Below are 21,719 nucleotides of genomic sequence, written 5' to 3' on the forward strand. Positions count from 1 at the left end.
ATTTGCTCAGGAAATACTGAACAGATTGACACGAGACCTGCAAAAGGCACTTCCCTGACCTCAGGACTACCTCTCTGCCAAATTCTGTTCAGCCGTTCGGGTTGTACCTTCGACTAAAGGTCCCATGGAAAAATGCATGGGGAAAACACGTTTTGGGACCCCCTTTTTTCTCGGGCCCCGCTTGATGAATCACCCCGAGACTTTCAGGGTAGGAGCCCATTAGTTTTTAAAATTTCGCGAAGATTCGTCAACCGGCGCCAAAGTTATTCAAAATAGAATTTTGAGATTTCTAATGGAAACACGGTCCTAACTATAACTATCTACTGGCGACCGCCAGTAGATAATATATATATATATATATATATATATATATATATATATATATATATATTTACATATATATATATATATTGATCACCAAATGCCCAAGAGCTTCTGGGGGCGCACTCACAGTAAATTAAACCATCCATTTTTTCTGTTCCAAGGGAGTAGACTTGCACAGCTGCTCTTCAGTAATTATTATTCAGACCTAACGCATTTCAAGACTGGTGTCTCTTTTTCAAAGGTCTCTTGACAAATGGCTATCTCGCAAGCAGTTCCAGTTTGCCTGAAATGCTGCAGGTTAATTAATTTTCCCGCCCTCAATGGGCCTCTCGCTCAGTGTAATATGAATAATAAACATTCTTTTAAACAAACACTTGCGCTATGAAACCACTTAGGGACTGTTTTTTCTCCTAGGACCACATGTCCCAGCATGCAGCCTGTATGGAGACCACACTCAGCGCGGTCTATGGGGGGCCATCAATGAATGAATTGCATGCATAATAGGAGACGTCACTGTGCCTGTGTAACGCGAAACCGAGCCCCTGATGAAGAGGCGAAATGCCTTGAAATGCGTTGGGCGCTTTTACAAACTTACCGGGATGAAGAGGCAATCTTGAAAAATGAATGCTGGCAAGCAGGCAAGCTGATCGTGTGCCCCCTCATAGCCTGGGCGTTTGGTGAGAAAAATTACAGTGCGGCAGCTCTGCTGGGGAGGGGAGCACCATCTGGAAACACACAGATGCTGGAGCTCGAAACTATGGACTCAATTAAAGCACAGTAAGCCGAAAGTAAAAGGAAGATTGCCTTTACAGCTGGTGTCCTACTAAGGAATAATAAACATGCTAGGGGTGGGCGGAATTTGCGAAATTCACTTTCGCAAACTATCCCAAAAATATGAAAAATCTCGGCAAACACGCGGAATATCGCGAAGGCACGGACGTTTTTTTCCCGCCTGTTCGCTGTATTTTCTGCATGATCGCGGCTCGCCAACTTACCCATGCGGTTGCTCACGGGCGCGGCCATCTTGTTTTCACTTGTCCCGCCTGCTCACGTTCGATATGACGTGCCCGCGTACTCACGCTCTCGCTCGCGGTGGAGAATGACGTGTTCGAGATCTCAATCATCTCATACTCTCGCATAGCATGATCGCGAGAAGAAAGACGTGATCGCGCGACGAATGACGTGATCACACGACAAATGACGTTAATGCGGGCGCGAACTGTCGCGAGACAGCGCAAATGGCTACCAACAATCCAACATCTCGTGGAGAACGCGACCGGATCGGGAAAACTCGTCGGCGAACGCGGGGATTCAGGTAAGGTGATCGCGCGCACGCGAGAATGTATTTTTTTACAGCGTGAGCAAGAAAAAAATTTCCGGTAAGATGCGGATTGCGGATATGTTGACATTTTCGCGCTCTCCGCGGAATGTGAAAATGTCAAATTATCGCAATTTCCGCGAGCGGAACAGAATTTTCGCCCAGGCCTAAAACATGCTTTTAAACAGATTATTGCGCTATGAACCCACTTAGGGACTATTTGTTTTTTCTCCTTGCACAGCTGCTCTTCAGTAATTATTATTCAGACCTAACGCGTTTCAAGACTGCTGTCTCTTTTTCAAAGGTCTCTTGACAAATGGCTATCTCGCAAGCAGTTCCAATTTGACTGAAATGCTGCAGGTTAATTGATTTTCCCGCCCTCAGTGGGCCTCTCGCTCAGTGTGATATGAATAATAAACATGCTTTTAAACAAACACTTGCGCTATGAAACCACTTAGGGACTGTTTTTTCTCCTAGGACCACATGTCCCAGCATGCAGCCTGTATGGAGACCACACTCAGCGCGGTCTATGGGGGGCCCTCAATGAATGAATTGCATGCATAAAAGGAGACGTCACTGTGCCTGTGTTACAAGACGCCAAGCCCCTGATGAAGAAGCGAAATGCCTTGAAACAAGTTGGGCGCTTTCACAAACTTACCGGGATGAAGAGGCAATCTTGAAAAATGAATGCTGGCAAGCAGGCAAGCTGATTATGTGCCCCCTCACAGCTTGGGCGTTTGGTGAGAAAAAAAAACCCATATAATATATATATATATATATATATGAAATTCCAATCCTGACAGTCGACGAGCAGACAGGCACAGACTCCGTGAAATAATGGCAAAAAGAAGTTTAATCCAACAGCGGCAAGACGCGTTTCGACGGCGAACCGCCTTGTTCACTTGTCTATTACACATGTCAGTGACCTTTACATATGTTAATGTGCAGTTGTCATGGCAACCACCACTCTGTCATCATAGACATAAAGAAACATGACCGATCTGATCGGCATGACTTTATATATATATATTCACTGAAAAAACCATAGGTTTCAGGCACGTTATAGTTAGGAATTAGCATTTGAGATGTCATCAGTGATGTTATGAATGATGTCACTGACTATGTCATGAGTGATGTAATATGTGACTACATCAGCAGTGCATTGCGGGCGCGTGAGGTATAGTTAGCTGAACTAACTATAACAGGGGAATTTCAATGCTTTTGTACGAGTGAAAAGACCAGCTAACTATAACACCCCTGAAACCTATGTTTTTTTCAGGAATTGCTAAGGTTGTTTAAATGCTAATTCCTAACTATAACGTGCCTGAAACCTATGGTTTTTTCAGTGAATTTCAAAGGTTTTTTAAATGCTAATTTCTAACTATGCCTACAGAGATAGGACATGTGAAGAAAGAAGAAAAACACACAGAAAGAAAAAAAAGAAATGCAGAAAGAAGCAACAGAAGTCCTCAAAGACGAAGAAAAGTGCAGGAAGAAGGATAACATGCAGAAAGAACAAACAGAAGAGCCGAAAGAAGCCTTGTTGCAAATTCATCCTGTACCCTCAACTTTTTCAGACAGATACTGGTGGTAACTGAGTCTGACTAACCAGTCCTAGAGCCAGTGCTATGTTAAAAGACACTCAGAATACAGTAAAAACACCTACATACACTAGGGAACACTATGCTTTGGGGTCTCCCTGTGATTAGCATGACCTCCTCTGTAAGCCCCTAGTATATAATAGGGCAGGGGATTAAAACTACCTCTTAAAACGTGCCACAGGGCGTGTTTGCACACGTCACCTCAGGCCCCGTCCCCTCCCTTCCCCACTGTGTAAACACGCCCTGTGGCTGTTTTAAGTTGGGAGATTAAGTCCCCTTGAATCCTGAGGGTCCCCAGGGTCCAACTAGACCACTAGGTACCTACAGTAAGCGCCACAGAGCTGCGTTGCAGAGAGGTGTAAAAAGTGGCACGGCCTAGACCACCTCTCAGCAACGCAGCGCAGTGGCGCTTACTGGAAGCACCTGGTGGGCTAGTTAGCCCCCAGGGGCCCTCAGGATTGTAGGGGAATTATTTCCCCAACTTAAAACGCGCCATAGGGCGTGTTTGCACACGTCACCTCAGACCCCGTCCCCTCCCTTCCCCACTGTGTAAACACGCCCTGTGGCTGTTTTAAGTTGGGAGATTAAGTCCCCTTGAATCCTGAGGGTCCCTAGGGGCAAAATAGCCCACTAGGTACGTCCAGTAAGCTCCATTGCAGAGAGGTGTAAAAAGGGGCACAGCCTGCACCACCTCTCTGCAACGCAGAGCAGTGGCGCTTACTGGAAGCACCTGGTGGGCTAGTTAGCCCCCAGGGTCCCTCAGGATTGAAAGGGAATTATTTCCCCAACTTAAAACGTGCCACAGGGCGTGTTTGCACACGTCACCTCCTGCCCAGTCCCCTCCCTTCACCACTGCGCCCTGTGGCCGTTCTAAGTTGAGAGATTAAGTCCCCTTGAATCCTAAGGGTCCATAGGGTCAAACCAGCCCACTAGGTTCCTCCAGTAAGCGCCACAGAGCTGCGTTGCATAGAGGTGTGAAAAGGGGCGTGGCCTCAGAACACCTGTTTGCAACGCAGCTACCTGGCGCATACTGGAGATACCCTCAGTATTGAAGGGGAATTAATTCCCCAACTTACAACTGGCCAGGGGGCGAGTTTGCAGAGTGCTGCAAGGAGGGGGCGTGGCCTCCGGCGTGATGCCGGTCTTTTATTTCTTTTATTTTTTTAAGAAGGAGGGCTGTGTGGCCCCCCTTTTTTTTCTAATTTATTGGTCCTGGGGACCCCATCCCCCAGGGCCTGCACCCTAATTTTTTTTGGGGAAAAAATAAATTTGGAAAGGGGCCGCGTGGCCCCCCTCCCAAGGCCTTAATCGGCCCCGGGGACCCCAACCACCGGGTCATGGCCTTTTTTTTCTTAAAATTCTTTAGGAGGAGGGCTGCGTTGCCCCCCTCCTCAGGCCACTTATGGCCCCGGGAACCCCAACCCCCCGGGGCCGGCCTTTGTTTTTTCTTATTATTTTTTTTAAATATATTGATAGAAACACCTAGGGCATGCTGGACAAACCATATGTACCTATCACCATGACGATTCGCGTGATATTCATTAAAAGGCGACTATGCATACAATGAATCCACGTTGAATGTATTTACACCACTAGTGAAGCTCTGACGTGTCTGATGCCCTACCGTGCCTAATCCCGGCGCCCCCGCCGGTGGGTACTCTCCAAGTAAACACCCTTGTTGTTTACTTATACAAACATGGGTAGTTATTGACGGGCACATTTAATACACACGCACACCAAGCCATTCAAAGGGGATTCGACAAAAATTCGACTAAACTATGCAAGAAACCCCCCTCACGGTTAATAAAACACACATCCACCGCCGGATGTGTAATACTTTTTATTTTACTCTCTGGAAAGGAGACAAACCTCACTTGAGAGTCACAGCGTGCTCCTGGCTGAGCCCAATGCTGTGTTACACCCACTAGTGCCCGCCGAGTGCCACACACCTATGTGTTGTATTCCACCAGATAGTGCGTATGCTATGACACTCTTTAGCCCATGTGCACTGTAACACCACCCTGTGAATATGTCATGCCACACTTGCCTTCGCACGGGTTATATTGCCCCATCTAACGTGCCTTCCTCGATGCCTATGTTATAACGCACAGCGCTATGCCATACATATTACAATCTGGGATCCATATCTTTGTCACAGTGCATATGCAACGTTACACTCCCCAGCACATATTTTATATTACAACTTTAGAGACTAGTTAGGTTACACAACACTGCCCTGTGCATATTACACTCCAAGGCGCATATCGCGTAGCACGCACTAGAGCCTGTGCTATCTCGCGCTCTCCAATGAATCTGTCATTGCGCACAATGTATTGCATATTATATTTCAGGCCCCGGTTCATCTTATATTGCACTATTTGGTGCATAGTTTATACCATATACTATATCTAGTTTTCATTTTCAATCGTGCTCTTAGGACTATGTTCTATATAACACAGCGTCCACCTACCCTTTTCACGGGCATTACATTTTGCGATGGGGGGTGGAGGGTCAGGGGGTGTTTCTGCCAAGTGAGCCCGGAGTCAAAGTCACAAACGTCCTCTTCTTCCTGAAAAAAAGTGAGATTATGCTGCATACTTGTTCATATTTTAAATAGTTCGCACAGACACATTTTAAAAACAATAAAGTTCCTAATACCCACCTTGTCTGAACAGTTAGCTTGCTGCCCCATCCACCTCCTCCCTATCCTCTGTTGTCTAAATCCATGGACTAGCCTCCTCCCTCCTGCCATGCATGGTCTGATGTGCTGCCACTGCCCTCAATTTAGTATGATGTACCAGTCCACTCCTCCTGCCTTCCATTGCCCAATTCTATGGCCCATCATTGACCTCCTGCTTAGCCTCTGTGCTTAGCTTGCTGCCCCTATTCTCCTTCCCCCTGCCCTCGGAAGTCTTTGTGCATGCCCCTGCTCCATCCTTTTTGCCCACCATGTTCCATGGACCTGCCACTCCTATCTACTCTGAGTGTTCTGTTGAGCTGCCACTCCCCTCCCACCTGCCTAGCATTGTCAGATGACTGTAACCTGTTCCTGCCACCTCCACCCTGCCTGTCCACATGCCATGCCCCTATCCCCTTCCTCCTGTCCTCCATGGTCCATTTTACTGCCAAACCCTTCTGCCCTCCCTGGTCTGTTGTGCTGCAACTGCTCCTCCTGCCTGCCCCACGCGGTCTGTTGTGAGGCCCCTTCCCCTGAACTCTCTTGTCTGTGCCCAGGTCCTGACCCTCCCTTCTATCCTCCATGGTCCTTTGTGTATGCCCCTGCACCCTCCTTCTTGCCTATCATAGCCATTGTGCTGCCACTAATCCTCCCGCTTGCAACGCATGGTCTTCTGTGCTGCCATGGCCCCTCCCACCTTCCCTGTGTCGTCAGCTAGCTGCCCCTGACCCCCTCCCACCTTCCCTCCATGGTCTGTGTGTATGCCATCATAGTCTCACTGTTGCTCTCCATGGTGTGTCTTGTTTCTAGTGCCCATCCTGCCTGACCTCCATGGTCATCTTGCTGCTCCTGCCCTGCCCCCTTTCCCCCAGCCCTCTGTTTCCATGTGCAGACCCCTATTCCCTCCCTCCTGGCTTGTCTGTTCCATTGTAATGCCCCTGATCCGTCCCTCCTGCCCTTTATGGTCTGTTATGCTGCAGCTTTCTCTCCTGTCTGTCCATTATGGTCAGCTTGCTACCATTGCCTCTTTCCCCTCTGTTCTCTGTTGTCCATGTGCATAGTCCTGTCCCCTCCCTATGGCTTTCTATGGATTGTTGTGCTGCACTCCCGTCCCGCATGCCCTGTGTAGTGTATTGTGCTGCTGAAAACCCAAATGCCTGCCCTGTAGGGTCAGTTTGGTGCACCTCTCCATGTCACTTCTGTCCTCCTTTATCCGAGTCCATGTCCCTACCCCAATTCCTCCTGCCTACCATGATCCAATGTACCATACTTGCGAACATTTTGAACTTGGTAAGAGGGAGATTTTGAAAAAAAACTGGGGTATTGATTTTCCCCTTTGAGTTACATTGAAAAAGAGGAGATTGTAGACAGGAGACAGATCAAATAAAGCCCATTTGAGCTTAAAAACATTGGACGTTTCCTGGCAGAAACGGGTCTGTTGGCATGTATGGTTGTACTACCACTGCCTCTTACTTCTGCCCACAATGGTCTATTATATTGCCACAGCCTCTCTTGCCAGTCCTGTATTATTGGTTTGTTGCCCCTGCCCCCCTTTCCACTGCCCTCCATAGTCTGTTGTGCTGCCACTGCCCTTCCTGCCTGCTCAGTGTGGTCAAATTGTTGCCTCTGCACTCTCCTACCTGCCTTCAATTTTCAGAGTCTGTGCCCCTGGCCTCTGCCTCTCAACAGTATCCCAATGAACAACTAGATTGCTAACATTCTATGTTTATTACAAAAGTGTGGAACGCCTGATGTCATCTTGATGTAATCAAAACTGTAATACCTAGAGCATTTCCTTTAGAAATTACATATATGAGAGGGTTTTATTTGCATCAAAATTATGGTTAGTGCTCTAAAAAACTAAAATGAGGATGTATTTTCTGAGTTTTCAATTAGCGACAAAGAACTTTTAAATTATTTGTAATCTTTATGTTTTTTTATCCAGTTGACCACTTGATTAAATGTTGCACTTAGGGGAGAGGATGTGGTGTTACGTCCAGAGCTGCAGACTTAGCAACTGGGGAACCAGGTTGGAGTTTCTGCTTCAGCTCAACATTCTGTGATTCTGGTCAAATCACTTAATCTCCCCATGTCTGCAACCAAAATGACTTTGATCTTGTGTGATGTAACCAATGCTCATGTAAAGCACTCCAATACCTGACAAGTCTGCACTATATAAAACTGCAAATACACAAAAAATAAGTGTTTTGCACACTTCTGTCATTGGGCTACATGTGGGCTACACCTGGGTGATATTTGTGCTGCATTTGGGCTCTTTTGTCTCTGGTGGCCATCTTGGAAGATTTATTTATTATGAAGTTTCCTAATTTCCTCATGTACTGCAGTCTCCTCAGTAGGAAATGCCCTCAGTTTTTTACTTGGATTCCCTCAAGAAGGTATTCAGATATGTCGCACATTTGCCATAAATTCAGAATGTTAGCACTCTAGTTGCTCATTAGATCACTGTAGTAAAGCTACTGCTCACCACGGAAGCCTGCTGCTGGTATTAAAAGTGCATGTTTCAGTCTGCATATCAGAATTTGTTAATGAAATAGAAGAGGATTTGAGAAGTCACTCAAAATGTGCCCTAATTTTTCTTTCTTCAGCACTAATCATAATTTCTATGGCAAAATGAACCCCCTCATTGTGTTCCTTTTTAAATTAAATGTTTTAAGTGTTACCAGTTCATTCCAATCAAGATGGCTTCAGCTTTGCCATTCTTTTGTCATAAGTAAGACAGAAAGCGCTCTAGTTGTTCTTAAGAACACTCTGGGACATTCTGACATTGGGCTATACTTGGGCTACATCTGGGTGATATTTGGGCTACATTTGGGCTCTTTTGTCTCTGGTGGCCATCTTGGGAGATTCATTTGTTATGAAGTTTCCTAATTTCCTCATTTACTGCAGTCTCCTCAGTAGGAAATACTTTCAGTTTTTTACTTTGGTTCCATCAAGAAGGCATTCAGATGTGTCACACATTTGCCATAAATTCTGAATGTTAGCACTCTAGTTGCTCATTAGATCACTGTAGTAAAGCTACTGCTCACCAGAGAAGTCTGCTGCTGGTATTCAAAGTGCATGTTTCAGTCTGCATGTCAACATTTTTTGAGGAAATAGAAGAGGATTTGAGAAGTCAAAATGTGCCCTAATTTTTCTTTCTGCAGCACTAATCATAATTTTTATGGCAACATGAACCTCTTCATTTTGTTCCTTTGTAAATTAAATGTTTTAAGTGTTACCACTTTATTCCAATCAAGATGGCTTCAGGTGTGCCATACTTTTGTCATAAGTAAGACTGTTAGCGCTCTAGTTGTTCGTTAGAAATCTCTGGGACATTCTGTAATTGGGCTATATTTGGGCTACATCTGGGTGATATTTGTGCTACATTTGGGCTCTTTTGTGTCTGGTGGACATTTTTTTTTTAAACATTTTATTAGTAACAAAGACAGCAGCAGAAACAGATACATTAACAATGTAGAGATGTCCACCTATACCATTACCGCCCTTCCTCGGCCCCCCCCCCTCCACCCAGTGGCCATTTTTGGGAGACTTATTTGTTATGAAGTTTCCTAATTTCCTCATTTACTACAGTCTCCTCAGTAGGAAATACTTTCAGTTTTTTACTTTGATTTCATCAAGAAGGCATTCAGATGTGTCACACATTTGCCATAAATTCAGAATGTTAGCACTCTAGTTGCTCATTTGATCACTGTAGTAAAGCTACTGCTCACCAGAGAAGTCTGCTGCTGGTATTGAAAGTGCATGTTTCAGTCTGCATGTCAGAATTTGTTAATGAAATAGAAGAGGATTTGAGAAGTCACTCAAAATGTGCCCTAATTTTTCTTTCTTCAGCACTAATCATAATTTCTATGGCAAAATAAACCCCCTCATTGCGTTCCTTTTTAAATTAAATGTTTTAAGTGTTACCAGTTTATTCCAATCAAGATGGCTTCAGGTGTGCCATTCTTTTGTCATAAGTAAGACAGTAAGTGCTCTAGTTGTTCTTAAGAACACTCTGGGACATTCTGACATTGGGCTATACTTGGGCTACATCTGGGTGATATTTGGGCTACATTTGGGCTCTTTTGTCTCTGGTGGCCATCTTGGGAGATTTATTTGTTATGAAGTTTCCTAATTTCCTCATTTACTGCAGTCTCCTCAGTAGGAAATACTTTCAGTTTTTTACTTTGGTTCCATCAAGAAGGCATTCAGATCTGTCACACATTTGCCATAAATTCTGAATGTTAGCACTCTAGTTGCTCATTAGATCACTGTAGTAAAGCTACTGCTCACCAGGGAAGTCTGCTGCTGGTATTCAAAGTGCATGTTTCAGTCTGCATGTCAACATTTTTTGATGAAATAGAAGAGGATTTGAGAAATCAAAATGTGCCCTAATTTTTCTTTCTGCAGCACTAATCATAATTTCTATGGCAAAATGAACCTCTTCATTTTGTTCCTTTGTAAATTAAATGTTTTAAGTGTTACCACTTTATTCCAATCAAGATGGCTTCAGGTGTGCCATACTTTTGTCATAAGTAAGACTGTTAGCGCTCTAGTTGTTCGTTAGAACATTCTGGGAGATTCTGTCATTGGGCTATATTTAGGCTACATCTGGGTGATATTTGTGCTACATTTGGGCTCTTTTGTGTCTGGTGGCCATTTTTTTTTATAAACATTTTATTAGTAACAAAGACAGCAGCAGAAACAGATACATTGACAATGTAGAGATGTCCACCTATACCATTACCGCCCTTCCTCGGCCCCCCCTCCACCTGGTGGCCATTTTTGGGAGGCTTATTTGTTATGAAGTTTCCTAATTTCCTCATTTACTACAGTCTGCTCAGTAGGAAATACTTTCAGTTTTTTACTTTGATTTCATCAAGAAGGCATTCAGATGTGTCACACATTTGCCACAAATTCAGAATGTTAGCACTCTAGTTGCTCATTAGATCACTGTAGTAAAGCTACTGCTCACCAGGGAAGTCTGCTGCTGGTATTGAAAGTGCATGTTTCAGTCTGCATGTCAGAATTTTTTAATGAAATAGAAGAGGATTTGAGAAGTCACTCAAAATGTGCCCTAATTTTTCTTTCTGCAGCACTAATCATACTTTCTATGGCAACATGAACCCCCTCACTTTGTTCCTTTTTAAATTAAATGTTTTAAGAGTTACCACTTTATTCCAATCAAGATGGCTTCTGGTGTGCAATACGTTTGTCATAAGTAGTACTGTTAGCGCTCTAGTTGTTCTTTAGAACACTCTGGGAAGCTGCAGTAGAACACAAAGGAATCAACTGACAGTCTCTGCCCTTGTTGGATGTACATGTTTAACTGAGAATGTCAGACTTCATTCTCACATGACTTAGAAAGATAATGTGAATTTACAGAAAATATGCTGTTAGCTTATAGATCACCTTCCAAACCTCTGTGGGAAAAGCATGAGAAAATTGTTTTCTCTCAACATGATTCATGATATCACAGCAGAAGGCTTTTTCACATGGTGAAATCACCTTAGAACACACCACAATTCCTAAAATGAGTATGGTACCATCAACAAATGATTTATAATGTAACTAAAGTCTCAAAACCTTCTATTAACTGCAATGCTTATTAATGAGGTGCTATCATGTATATTGGTCCCAAGATGGCTGCCAACACTTCTTGGATGAAGTACTGACAGCCAATCAGATCTCACGATGAGATGTGTGGTTAGAGTCCGCCCAGATATATCTATCGTTTTAACTCTAATTTTCCAGGAACTACTGAACGGATTTACACAATTTAAGCAAAAGGCACAAGTCTGAGCTGAGGACTACCTCTGTGCCAAATTTAGTGTAATTCCGTTCAGCAGTTCGGGCTGTAGCTGCGTCAACAAGTCCTATGGGAAAATGCATGGGGAAAACGTGTTTTGGGACCCCCCTTTTTTCTCGCCTCCCGCTTGACGAATCACCGTGAAATTTTCAGGATAGGAGCAGACCGGAGCTGGCCAAATGTTTGGAAAAGTTCGCGAAGATTCGTCAATCGGCGCCAACGTTATTCCAAATAGAATGTTGCGGAATTCCTATGGAAAATATATATATTATATATATAATATATATATATATATATATATATATATATATATATATATATATATATATATATATATATATATATATATATATATATATATATATTAACTACTGGCGGTCGCCAGTAGATAGTTATAGTTAGGACCGTGTTTCCATAGGAAATCTGAAAATTCTATTTTGAATAACTTTGGCGCCGGTTGACGGATCCTCGCGAAATTTTCAAAACTAATGGGGCGCTCTGCTCAGCTCCTACCCTGGAAGTCTCGGGGTGATTCGTCAAGCGGGGGCTGACAAAAAAGGGGGGTCCCAAAACGCGTTTTCCCCATGCATTTTCCCATAGGACCTTTAGTCGAAGGTACAGCCCGAACGGCTGAACATAATTACTTGAAATTTGGCAAAGAGGTAGTCCTCAGGTCAGGGATGTGCCTTTTGCATATATGGTGTCAATCTGTTCAGTAGTTCCTGAGAAAATTGCAGTTAAAAGTACATAAATATCTATATGCGCGCACTGTGCGCGCACCGTGCGCGCACGGTGCCGTGCGCGAGCGTAATTCTGATTGGTGGTTACATGTCAGTCAACATTCGAATTGGTCGAAATCAGGAAGTGTTGTCTGCCATTTTGTGTGTGACAGTGAAAAAGAAAGGTGGAGAACGTGAAAAGAGGGCAGAGTTCCTGACCCCCTAGCTTTTGTCAGGGGGTCCCTGAAGGACCATGAAGGGTGAAAAAAACATATATATTTTTTTTTTTATAAATCGCGGGGTGCGCGCACGGTGCGGGCACGGCGGAAAAAAAATCATAAAAAAAATAGAATTAAAAATCAAATTTAAGTGTTTAGATGTTAGGTGGCTCCAAAAAGAGCCGTTGTGTTAATTGAGGAACAGAGGAACAAAAAAATGACAATAATTATAGGGTGCCGCATGTGTGCTGCTGTATCTTGCTCTCTATTAGGGGAATGCTGGCGTCCCCATAAGAGAGAAGAGCATTGCACGCATTGCACCGTATATGCACCCTCTTGAACAGAGGGTGTATATCCAGAGGAACAGAAGCAGGTGAAGCTGCCGCTGCAGATGAAGTGCTCGGCTGAGCTGCCGATGATGTGCTCGGCTGAGCTGCTGCGGATGTGCTTGGCTGACCTGCTGGAGGGTTTTCTCTAGCAGCTCGAGCATAAGCCACAGGATGTACATCTCTAACGTGCCTGATCATAGTGAAGATACTAAAAGAGTATTTCTTTTTAGGATCTCCTCTTGATAAGACACCACCACAAATAGTGCTGGTGACTTTTGGAGCATTCACCTTCTTCTGCTCCTCTGGAAAAGTGAAAAATTGCCATATAAAAGAGTTTTTCTGTTTCCTCTGTCTCTATAGCACAAGGGTCTCCTGCTCACTCCCAGAAGATGACTGCTGCTCTGCCATTCTCAAGTACTGGAGTACTGGAAAAGCTGCTCAGCTCCTTCTCCCAGGGAATCAGAAGTAATAATGAGGGGAGTGGGTGTGGTGTTGGAAGTTTCTGGAACTGAAACTACTATAAACCAATGAAAAGTGTTGTTTCTTAATCACATGACCTGAAACTACTATAAACCAATGAAAAGTGTTGTTTCTAAATCACATGACTTGCCGTGCGTGCACTGTGCGCGCACAGTGCGCGCACGGAGCACGCACGCATGCGCGTATGGGGCATGCGCATGCGCACGGAGCACGCACGCATGCGCGTACAGAGCACACGCATACGGAGCACGCACGGCGTACGAATGCGCACGTGGAGCACGTACGCATGCACACACGGAGCACGTACGCATGCGAGCACGGTCAAAAACACTTAAAAAAAAAATACATAAATTAAAAGTGTTTATACGTTTATAGTAGATATTAACTATGCTGTTCAACTCTATCCAAATTTAAAAAAAACAAAAAACTGAGCCATTCCATATTACAGGATAAAGTTAATCTATAACTATATATATAGGTAGCTTATTGTAAAATAAATATTTAAAAAATATAATAATACATTCATAAATTAGCATTTAAAAGAACCTTGCAAATTCACTTAAAAAACCCATAGGTTTCACACACGTTATAGTTAGGAATTAGCATTTAAAAAACCTTGCAAATGCACTAAAAAAACCATAGGTTTCACACACGTTATAGTTAGGAATTAGCATTTAAAAAACCTTGCAAATTCACTGAAAAAACCATAGGTTTCACACACGTTATAGTTAGGAATTAGCATTTAAAAAACCTTGCAAATTCACTGAAAAAACCATAGGTTTCCCACATGTTATAGTTAGCTGGACATTTCACTCGTAAAAAAACAATGAAATTCCCCCGTTATAGTTAGTTCAGCTAACTATAACTCGCGCTCCCGCAATCCACTGCTGATGACGTCACATATTACATCACTCATGACATGGTCAGTGACATCACTCATGACATCACTGATGACATCTCAAATGATATCACTGATGACATCACTGATGACGTCATCCATGTGATAAATTACCACATCTTCTCACACCCTGATATAACCTTTGATACACCGACTCAAAATTTTAGAGTTCCATTCTCAATACATACTGCAATACCAATAACTACATACCCACTTATTAACTCTTACGTCTACATACACCTCCACTCATTCACCTGTACAGTCACTCATAGTTACAGTCACTCCATACAAAACTATCATATGCATTTATACACCTATATAGACACTCACACACTACCAATCATCTCACACCTACTCAGTCATGCAAATAATCACACTCCCATTTACTCACCTATGCGGTTATACACACTCAAGTTCACTTACTCATAAAAATAGTATCATATTCTTACACTCTTATAGAATCATTGATACAAGCACACACTCATCCATACAGTCACTCTCACAATCACACACTCTCACATCTATCCACTTATATACTCTTACGCACATATATACTGCCTTTCACATATGTAGTTAGTCACAAATGTACCACTGAGACATACATTCAATCCCTAACACACCCATACATACACTCACTCAACCATACAGTCCATCACAGATGCACTCTTAAAACCATGCACCCATAGAATCACCCACTCACACATCTATGCATGGAGTCACACACACCCTACCCACACAAACACTCAGGAACCCATACAGATGCTGAGACAACCAATCAATAACTCATATAGACACTTATATAGGTATTCACAAAACCATTCCACCACTTATACACCAACATACAGACACATACAAACATTTACACAGTTTAGTCACTAGTCTGCAGTAAGATACATTTATTGACTCACTTATAGAGTCAGTTACGCACCACAGAAAATCATCCATTTACACACTTGTACACCCACTCATTCTTCAACAGGCCTTTCCCTATATATATTAAACATATTAAAATTGTTCAGAAACACATACTCAATGGATGATGTCATCAGTGATGTCATCAGTGATGTCATTTGAGATGTCATGAGTGATGTCATGAGTGATGTCACTGACCATGTCATGAGTGATGTAATAGGTGACGTCATCAGCAGTGGATTGCGGGCGCGCGAGTTATAGTTAGCTGAACTAACTATAACGGGGGAATTTCATTGGTTTTTTACGAGTGAAATGTCCAGCTAACTATAACATGTGTGAAACCTATGTTTTTTTCAGTGAATATATATATATATATATATATATATATATATGAACGAAGTTCGCCGCCAGCAATAGCCTCACACGGACCAAAGGACGAAGAGCGGACCACCAAGAGTCAGTGCAAATCCAATTTTATTTTGTGCCAAGCAAGTGTGCCATATATATATATATATATATCTACAATGATAGAAAACAAAGGTTACATGGACGTTATAGTTAGGCTCAGATTTCACTCATACAAAACCATAGAAATTCAGCAGTTATAGTTACCTGAGCTGACTATAATTTATGCCCCTGCATTGCACTGCTTATGATCTATGTCACATCACTTATAACATGGTCAATGACATCACTGATGACATCTTGAATGACATCACTGATGACATCTCAAATTAAATCGCCGATGACATCATACACAGAAACACTAACACACCATCTTACACCTCCATTCATTTCAAAACCCACACCCACATAACCACTGACATACTCATTCATAGACCCATACAAACACTCACACACCTACTCACTGATCCATACAGCCACTCACACATCAACTCACCCATACAGCCACTAACTCACATGTACAGCTACTCATGCACCTACTCACTTACAAATACAGCCACTCACACATCCAGTCATACAGACATAGAGACTCTGAATATGGGCCTCCTGACTAACTATTGGTTGGCCGATGAACTCCACTTGACTACTGAGGGTTGTTGAGGGCCAAGAACCCTTAGTGCTGCGATAGCTAAGTCCACCACAGCCAGATTGCTGGGACTTTGTTGGAGGCTGCCCCCTTTTTCAACCACGCTGCATAGGGGCCTCCTGGCATAATGATGGTTGGGGTATTAACTCCTATTGGCTGCTGAGGGTTTTTGGGGGCCAAGAACGTAGCAGGGGCTGGCCCTAGAGGGGGCTGCATAGCCCTCTTCCATCCTAAACCTTTGCTCCGGGGAGGTGGCAGTCCCCAGGGGTCTGAGATGGACCCCCTACATTTATTTATTATAGTGCTCAGGGAGGCTGTGGTCCTCAGGCTGCAAGGGAGGCTACGGGGCCCCCGGCATTAATTTAGCACTTGCCCCGGGGAAGTGGTGGCCCCTGGGGCGGCTGCGTGGGCACACCCACATTAAATTAATCCATTCTCCCATATTACCTTCAAACAAACCCCTGGGAGGTGGTGACCCTGGGAGCTGTGAGGGGGTTTGCAAGCCCCCCACATTGAGTTTAAAAATAGCCTCAGGGAGGTGGCAGTCTCTGGGGGTGCCAGAAGGCCATGCGGCCCCCCCACATTAAGTTACCAATGTTTGCCCAGGGGAGTCGGCAGTCCATGCGGCTGTGGGGAGCCACGTGGCCCCTTGCATTAAGTTACTATTGTTTGTCCAGGGGAGGTGGCAGTCCCTGGGGCAGGAAGGTGCTGTGTGAGCAACCCCCATATAATTAAAAAGCAGCACCCCCAGCATTCGGCCCACCCGGGGGCTTCCTTCAAAAGAAGCACGGGAGCCCACACTTATTTTTTTTTCAATTTTGCTTCGAATCCGTGGGTCCACCTACAAATTTGAATCAAATTTTACCCCCAAAAAAGGTTTTTAAGCCCCAGCGTTGTCCCTGTGAGACCCATCCACTAGTCCTAGAGGGTTAGGGTTTTTCTACCATGCCAACTTTTCTTTACTTTTTACGTTTTTTGTGGGATTCAGCTCAAGCCGAGTCCCCGGGTGGCTGCCAACACTTACTGGTTGAAGTGTTGGCAGCCAATCAGATTTCAACACTGGGAATGTTGGATTCACTGAGGATCCGCGTCCTAATGTATACACATTTGTTTTTCAGTTAATAGCTCTAAATTTACTAAATGGATTTACACCAAATAAGTTAAAGCGTGACCTGTGTAACCAAATCTACCTTTCTACAGATTTGGTGCAATTCTGTCCAGCAGGTCGGGCTGTACGCTTGTTCAAAGGTCCTAGGGGAATTAAGATATGCAAAATGCGTTTTGGGACACCCTGCTTTTTTCTTGGTCCTCACGCAACAGGCCACCCTGAAACATTCTAGACACAAGCTGACATGAGTGTCAAATTTTTTCGGAGTGTTTCATGAAGATTCATCAACTGGTGTCAAAGATATACTCAAAGATATACTCAAATCAAAAAATGCTTTTGCTATTCAAACTAGATCCTAACTATAACTAACTACTGGCAATCACCAGTAGGTAAAATAAATATATATATCTCACTGAAAATTCCAATGTTTTAGTCAGGTATGCTAAAAAACAAAGGTAAATGACATCATATAGCATGTCATGAGTGATGTCATATGTGAGGTTCTAAGCAGTGCAAGGCGGGGGCACAAGTTATAGTTAGCTGTGCTAACTATAACTGATACATTTCTGTGTTTTTTTACTTCAAAATTTATATTTGTAACTGACAAATACACCTAAATATAACATTACTTTAACCTTTGTTTTTTTAATGAATTTCTATGCTTTTTAAAAAAATGTAAAAACCGATCTTTTTATCACACACGTTACTTTAAAATTAGTTTTTTTCAGTGAATTTCTAGGTTTTTCTAAAAGTAAAGTAACATTTAATTACAATACGTAAACCCAATCCCCCACGTTGCCTCCCTTCCCATCTTGTTAAATTTCGGCCACTGGGGGAGGGGGGGGGCTTCATAGCATTTTTTGGACCGTTTAACTTTTCTACATGTCCTAACTTTAAAAACTATGCACCTATCTTGAGGATTGTAAAGCCTATACAAGTATTATTTATTAATATTTAAAATAACGTTTTTTACCTCCCTAAAAGGGTTACTATAACAGGTCTCACTGCAAATGTAAACTGCAACAGTTAGGCTTCAGTAGCAGGTCTGAAGCCATTTTTCCGTGATGCACTAGTGAATGGCACAATACATGCTGCAGTCCACAGGTGATATTTAACTTGTCATGCCATGAGTGGAGTTTCTACATTATATTCTATGGCCCTGTAGGAGAGTTACATACACTGGGAACCGGACAGTATTTCCCCAGAGTGCAGTCTAAAATGCAGCAATAAAATTGAGCAAAAAATTGGATTTACCTCTCAAAAAAAGGGAATTTTCTCACACCCCTTTGATGCTTTTCTTTCAAACAGCACAGTCTCATAGCAAACACATGATTTCCTTTTAAACTACATTCTAGATCTCCATCTCCTGAAAATCAGCATCTTTTATTGCTGCTTCCTGAAGCGATGTCACAAGTTCTTTTGCTCTTGTTTATTTGTAAAGTATGAGATGTGTGTGTTTGTAAATAACTGTGATTGATTTTTAGTAACAATGAATTTGTCTCTTGAATCTATTGTTTATTCTAGGTCATATTTTAAGATTAGAAAACGCTTACTGGTTTAGTTATGGCTAGAAATGAATTTTAAACAATCTCTACATCTTAACGAAATTAGGTTGCCTAGAGGTGCATTGGGGCAATTACTTCAGTAGGCCAAAACTCAATGTTAGCTGATGTCCACAAGGCAATTTTTTATTTCACTCACAGTGGACATGAGTTGCTGGCATGCCCACTATCATCTGTCAATACCTTTTCTATGAACAAGGTCTGGTATTTGCTCTTTAGGCAGTTGGAGCTGTGCTGCGGCAATCTTATCAGTTAGATAGCTAAAGAGAGTGGAAGTACTGTAGTTTCGCGACTATAGTAGCCATTTTGAAATTGACTAAGAATATTTTTAAAAGCAGTGCACACGTTACTAATCATTCATTTTGGATTGGACTTAAATATGCACCTTTTTTACATGAAAAGATCTATTATTTGAGAAGTTGGCTTTGGTTTTGTGGTATTTTGGCAGATTGGTTTTATGATGAATTACAGATAGAGATTAATTATTTGTGCTTTACTAGTGTGATTACTGGAGAAGAGTTTCGGAATGTTATTGTTTCTGATATGAGTAAGATGTTAAGGCTGTAAGAGCATCTTTTGGTCAAATCCAAATAGAAAAGAAGGTGGCCAAGAATATTACCATTGAATCCTTATCAGATTCTGAGGAGGATGGTGGAAAGATTAACAAAAGTGGTGACAAGTTAAAATTAGTTCCTCATATTGTTTGTTCTTCAGAATTTTTCTAGGTACTATTATCAGTTAGGAAAAAAACAGAAATCACTTTCTGTTAAGAGATGCTTATTGAAAGATTTTTGCCTCCGAGGCAAGGAGGTATGACTGTTCTGGATGTGTTCTGGATGTGTTGAGAGACTCCAGGGTGGAGAGATGTTCAAGAGGATTAAAATTCTGGAGGCATAGAAAAGAAATGTGCTAAGGTCAGAATTGTATAGACAGGTGAAAGCTGCTGAGGTATGTTATATCCCCAAACTTGACCCCAAGATGGGGAAATGCATGCTGAAATTAGGAAAAGAGTCTATGAAGGGACTCAAGGCTTCATGGAGAGCCACAGAATTGTTGAAGTGATGTCCTCGAGCAACAATGTGCCAGAGAGGATGTGTCGGTCCGACTGGTGCAATGGAGACGATGCATTGATTCTGCTGGGTAAGCACAGAAAACTGAATTCCAAGGGCCCAGATGACAGAGTCCAGGTAGTGTTGCAGGAAGTCTTTGATGTCCCAGATACTTCAGAACAAGCCAGCAAGCCATTGGAGTTACTCTGAATTTAAGTGAGATAAGGCCAGTCCTTTTGCTCAGAAGGCAGAGGGTCGCAGGCAGCAGGGCAGCACAGCAGAGCAGAAAAGCAGTTCTTCCAGAGCAGCAGTCCAGCAGAGCGGCAGTCATGTAGCAGCACAGCAGTCCTTCACGGTGGCAGAGTTCTTCACCGGTCCACTAGAGTATTAGTTAGTGGGGCTAGAGACCCAGTGATTCTACCCAGTTGTGCCTCTGAAGTGAGTTGACTTCAAAGAAGGGTCTTTAATTACACAGAAGCCCTTTCTTGCCAGCCCTGGCTCCAGCCTATCAGTGAGGGATAATCAGCGCTTTCTGTAGGGCCAGGAGACTGCCTATTCAGGTACAAGCTTCAGCTCCTCTCTCCCTTCCTGCCCAGGAAAAGCCATCAGAATGCAGATGAGTGTTCAGACACAGCTAACCTTTCTGTTTTTGGGACTGGCTAGAGGGAATGCCAAGAGTGTAGCTGTCAATCACCCCAGGTGTGTATTAGAGACAGGCTGCAGCCACACAGAGCTGTAAGAGCAGAGAAATGTCTACTTTCTAAAAGTAGTATTTCAAAAATAGTAATGTTAAATCCAACTATACCAGTAAAGAGGATGTATTATTATCATTCCAACAGCTACTCTCTAATTAAGAATGACAGCTTAAAAGTGTATTTCACCATGAGGACATTCAAAACATAAAAGTACATGCCTTACCTTTTACATAAAATCAAAACTCACACAAAGGTAACCAGATGGTGTATCTACACTATACATTAAATATCTGCAATGGGGCTAGGGAGAAGTGAGGTGTTTTATGTCATCCAATGTAGGTTCAAATGAGGGGCAGAGTGCAAAAACTCACTTTTTTGGTTTTTTTTGTGCTCTGCCCCTCACTTGACCCTACATTAGATGACATAAAATACCTCATGCTCCTCTCCTACGGGAGAGTTGTAGCCCACACTGGGTACCTTGCGGTCTCAGTGTGCAACAGGGAACCGAATGATAAAGCATGTCACCTTAGGGTGAGTGAGCATTCTCGTCTTAACACTTTTGCGCTCTGTACTCCTAACCCCATTGAGGATATTTGATGTATAGTGCTGAGACACCATCCGGTTACCTTTGTGTGAGTTTCGATTATATGGAGTGGTTCCGTGGATGGTAAGAATTGCTCCTTAGAGAGACCCTATTGTGAGATGAGATTACCTTTTACATACCCAGCACTCTATGCGCTACCTAGAGCATACCTTAGGGATGATTTAGGTGTAAAGGGTTTTAAATGTCAAGTAAAAGTTGCAGTAACTGCACCCACAGGTTCTGCAGTGGCAGGCCTGAGTCACATTTTTAAGGGCTATTTGTGGGCTACTTGTGTGGGAGGCATACTTTGTACTGCAGGCCCACTAGTAGCATTTCATTTACAGGCACCTGTTATATGGTATGTCACTTTACATGGGGCTTACAAG

This window comes from Triturus cristatus, chromosome 3_2 (genome assembly GCF_964204655.1).
Source record: "Triturus cristatus chromosome 3_2, aTriCri1.1, whole genome shotgun sequence".
In the NCBI taxonomy this organism is placed as follows: Eukaryota; Metazoa; Chordata; class Amphibia; order Caudata; family Salamandridae; genus Triturus; species Triturus cristatus.